The 5000-nt window shown below is 41.4% G+C and overlaps 1 protein-coding gene across 2 annotated transcripts in view; it reads left to right on the forward strand.

Moving 5' to 3' along the window:
• The window catches only part of LOC135090261 (uncharacterized), a 160563-nt gene that overhangs the window by 144400 nt on the left and 11163 nt on the right, over window positions 1–5000 (forward strand). For both annotated transcript variants that reach the window (XM_063986869.1, XM_063986870.1), the window contains one exon: window positions 2956–3078. The gene's annotated coding sequence lies outside the window, so the exon portion shown is untranslated. The remainder of the gene's footprint in view (window positions 1–2955; window positions 3079–5000) is intronic.

Here is a 5000-nt window from a genome sequence, read left to right on the forward strand (position 1 = left end):
TTTAAAAGAAGAAAAGAAAAAGAAAAGAGAAAAAAACAGAAGACATAGGGGAGGAGGTGGAGGTGGAAGACGTGGAGGAGGAGGAGGAGGAGGAGGAGGAGGAGGAGGAGGAGGAAGAGGTGTCCTAAATTCCTTTTTCAGTGTCGTGATTTTACGTTTACGGATATTGTGTGTGTGTGTGTGTGTGTGTGTGTGTGTGTGTGTGTGTGTGTGTGTGTGTGTGTGTGTGTGTGTGTGTGTGTGTGTGTGTGTTGGCGAATCAGCAAAGGACCAATCCCGTCACTTGAAAGTAAGACGCAGGAAATGGGACACTTTTTTTTCCCTCACTTTTTTCCCTCCTCTCTTTCCCCTCACTTTTTCCTTTCCCTCGTAACAAAAAACGGGCAGAGTAACGCTGTAACTGTAAAGATTGTGGACTCTCTCTCTCTCTCTCTCTCTCTCTCTCTCTCTCTCTCTCTCTCTCTCTCTCTCTCTCTCTCTCTCTCTCTCTCTCTCTCTCTCTCTCTCTCTCTCTCTCTCTCTCTCTCTCTCTCTCTCTCTCTCTCAGTAGGAGGCTGATGAGAGCGACTTGTGCAGTGGGAGTTAGGGAGTTGGGACATGGTGAGAGGAGGAGAAGGAGGAGGAGGAGGAGGAGGAGGAGGAGGAGGAGGAGGAGGAGGAGGAGGAGGAGGAGGAGGAGGAGGAGGGTGGGGAATATATAACTAGCGACTAACTGAGGGGAGGAAAACGAGGTGCTGTGGAAGAGGATTGAGTAGGAAGAGGAGGAGGAGGAGGAGGAGGAGGAGGAGGAGGAGGAGGAGGAGGAAGACACAGCACTGGTAACAAATATATATTGGTGAGAATGAAAGAAAATTAATAAAGGGTGGAAGAAGTAAATGGAAAGAAACAGAGGGACTAGATAGAGAGAGAGAGAGAGAGAGAGAGAGAGAGAGAGAGAGAGAGAGAGAGAGAGAGAGAGAGAGAGAGAGAGAATTAAGCAAGGGAAGGAACAGGAGGAGGGAAGAAATGGAAGAGATTAGGGGAAAGGAAAGAGAAAGTAATGAAGGAGCAAAAAGGTAAAGAGGAATAAAGGAGGAAGAGGAAAAAAGGAAGATAAAAATAAGGAGATAGGAGGAAAGAGAGAAAGATGTGTGGAGGAAAGGAAGGAAATTGTTAGGAAGGAGAAGATTGAAGGAAATGATAAAAAGGATAAGAGGAAGGAGAGAAGCGTGGAGGAAACAGCTGAAGAGGAGGAGAGAAAGTGGAGAAATAGAAGCAGGTGGAGGGATAATGGAAGAGGAAGACGAGGAGGAGGAGGAGGAGGAGGAATACAAAGGAATACAAAGGAAAGCCAAACAGCAACAGACCTTTTGGTCCTTGCAAGGCTGTTTGGTAACTACTTCTAACTAGCTACAGTGAAGAGAGACAGGACAGCACAGCAGAAGGCTCCTCCCCACCCACCACTCCCTCCAGCTTGCGCTGGCATGGAAATTGTTGGGACAAGTACCATGCAGTATGGAAAATCTGACATGGAATTTTCATAGGAAAGGATGAAAGGAAGTTCTACTATTCACCATACGGTGAACTCTATACACCTATCTGAAAGTTAATACAATTTATAATAAAACTGGTGTCTGTAAAATAAGAGTTTATTAGTGAATTTAGTAATTATTCGGACAAGAAGAGAGCTTGTTGGGGATTTGCTTTTAAATATTTGTCTATTTTACTTCTGAATGATTCAATAGAATTGCTGTTTACGATTTCTGCAGGAAGTTTATTCCATATATTTATTGTACGATTAAAGAAAAAATGTTTGGCCTCGTGGGATTGAAAACGTTTGGGTATAATCTTGAATCCATTATTTCTTGTTAGGTTAGAATGATCAATGGTAAAATAATTATGTGCATCAATGTTACTATATCCTTTGAAAATTTTGAACACTTCAATTAGGTCTCCTCTTATCCTGCGCTTTGTTAAACTAAATAGGTTTAGTTCTTCCAGTCGTTCCTCATACGGCTTATTGCGCAATCTTGGAATCATCTTTGTGACTCTGCGCTGTATCTTTTCTAGTTTTTCAATGTCTTTTTTGTAATATGGTGACCAGAACTGTACACAGTATTCTAGATGAGGGCGCACCAGTGAGTTATATAAGGCAAGTATAACCTTTTCTGATTTAAATTCACAGGTTCTTCCAGTGAACACTACTAATTTATTTGCCTTCTTTACTGTTTCTGTGCAGTGTTGACTCGGCTTTAGGTCGTTTGACACAACGACACCAAGATCTTTTTCTTTATCAGCACTTGACAGTGGCATGTTTTCATTACATATCTCGCCTGAACATTGTTGCTTCCGATATGTAGAATTTTACACTTTTCTATATTGAATCTCATCTGCCATTTTTCTGCCCTGAGAGAGAGAGAGAGAGAGAGAGAGAGAGAGAGAGAGAGAGAGAGAGAGAGAGAGAGAGAGAGAGAGAGAGAGAGAGAATCGTAGTGGTTAGAAAAAAGTTAGACATTTCTTGCTTTAAAATTTAGGTTTACTTTCGTGCCCTCGCCATTGTCTCGCGGTGAGAGAGAGAGAGAGAGAGAGAGAGAGAGAGAGAGAGAGAGAGAGAGAGAGAGAGAGAGAGAGAGAGAGAGAGAGAATGCTAAGTAGAGACATTTTATAGAAATGGCGCAAGTGGTGAGATTTGTGTTAATACCAGTCTCTCTCTCTCTCTCTCTCTCTCTCTCTCTCTCTCTCTCTCTCTCTCTCTCTCTCTCTCTCTCTCTCTCTCTCCTGCACTGTATTTTTTATTCTCTCATTTGCTTCATTCCTCCCTCCCTTCTTTCGTTTATTTACTTTTATTTAAGTATCCGTCACAATCTCTCTCTCTCTCTCTCTCTCTCTCTCTCTCTCTCTCTCTCTCTCTCTCTCTCTCTCTCTCTCTCTCTCTCTCTCTCTCTCTCTCTCTCTGACGGCCCTCTCTCCCCATAGATCCGCCAGACTTCAGACTGCGGCGCTGGCCAGTGTGGGGCACGCCGGTGACAGAGGGCAGCACCGTGTCCCTTCTGTGCCACGTGGATGCCAACCCGCCCTCCAGTCCCTCGTGGGTCAAAGGTTCGTGTTCAGACGTGCTAAGACCTGTAGTTGTTGATGATATTTTGGATTTTTTAGTTTTTCGTCTTCCATCTGTTTGTACCTTTGTGTGTGTGTGTGTGTGTGTGTGTGATACGTAAATTGACACAGGTAGATAGACAGATAGACTTGTAGATAGACAGAATAGTTAGGTACGTGTCTAGCTTTTCTATCTGGCATCCTATCCATCTGTCTGTCTGTCTGTCTATCTGTGACGTCTGATTCTAAGAAGTTATCAAAGGAAGAGGCGGCTAGCAAAACACCTCCATTTGCTCCTGTCCATCTATTTCCTCCTTGAAGTCCCTGATCCTTTCACTCGCCTCCCTCATACACCTTCACTCTTCACAAAAGTTTCATATGACTATCACACGCTCCGCCACCTTCATATACCTTTAACACATCTTCTACACAACTTCCACGCACCTTTCATCTAATTTCCACACACTTTTCACGTATCTTCACATCTTTAGACCTCCCCAGCACTTTTATATATCTGATTTCTGAGTTAATAGTAGCGATTTCACGTGTGCATGTATGTTTATCGCCAGTTTTTTTTAACCTGTAGGTATATTTAAAGGTTCCTTCACGTTTGTTTGTATAGAAAAGGGAAGTATAAATCGAGGCAGCGGGCGTCACAAACTTACGACTAATGGCAGGTGTGGGGAAGGTGTGTAATTCCTGTAAGCACCGCAGGTTTGGTTTTTATTTGTTTATTTTTATTTATTTATTTATTTTTTTCCATCAAGTTTACCTCATCTTTTTAAAAACTCACGGTGAAGTCTTGAAACATGTGACGCGTCTCTTCAAATACTCGTCCAAGCGTCTCTCTCTCTCTCTCTCTCTCTCTCTCTCTCTCTCTCTCTCTCTCTCTCTCTCTCTCTCTCTCTCTCTCTCTCTCTCTCTCTCTCTCTCTCATAAATTCAGATACGAAATATTTCTCATAACATTTTTCTCTAAGGACTTTTCTATGTTAATTAAACAGGTAACCTTTGCCGTGAATATCTGGGGCGTTTAAGCACACTCAATACTAATCCTCCTAATCCTTCAAACATACACGCTGGTTCCATGATTCAGCAAATGTTAAAGATTAGTATGAAAGCTCTATTCGTGTCTTCTTTTATTATTATCATTATTATTATTATTATTATTATTATTATTATTATTATTATTATTATTATTATTATTATTATTATTAAAGTGTTCAAGTATTCCACATTTATAAACACCTGAGGAATGTTTTATTTATTTATTTATTTTTTTTCTATTTGTAAAGAGGAGAAGTTTCTTGTCAACATCGAGGGAAGATCTGTAAATAAAAAGTTAAGGTTGTGATTTTTTGCTTTTTTCGTATGTTTTTTTTTTTTTCTGTCTGCCATCACTGAGGTCGTTAATTTCCAAGGTCAACAGGATCTGAAACTAGGTAGGTAGGTATTTGAGACTGAGTGGAACCAAGTACGGGAGAAGGATAGTAAAGGTGAAGGTTTCTCCCCTCTTACCCATTCTGCTGTCACTGTTTACACCTTAATATTTTTACTACTACAATCATTATCACCACCACCATCACCATCCTTATCACGAACACCTACCTGTTGAAAGTATAGTACAGTAGAAGACTCCTCCCCACCAACCCAAACTACTACCACTACTAACCTGGCCTAACCTGATCCAACCATTTAACACAAAGCAAAACGAAAGAATGGTAATACGAGAAAGGATAGTAGAGTAGAAGGCCCCTCCCCACCAACCATTCTCCTATAACCATTGATCTAACCGAACCAAACCTAACCTAACCTACAACCTGACCTAACTAAAACTAATCTAACTAAACTGAACTAAACCAAACCTAACTGAACCTAACTGAACTTAACTGAACCAAGCCTAACCTAACCAAACCAAACCTAACC

Source organism: Scylla paramamosain, chromosome 34, assembly GCF_035594125.1.
Source record: "Scylla paramamosain isolate STU-SP2022 chromosome 34, ASM3559412v1, whole genome shotgun sequence".
Classification (NCBI taxonomy): domain Eukaryota; kingdom Metazoa; phylum Arthropoda; class Malacostraca; order Decapoda; family Portunidae; genus Scylla; species Scylla paramamosain.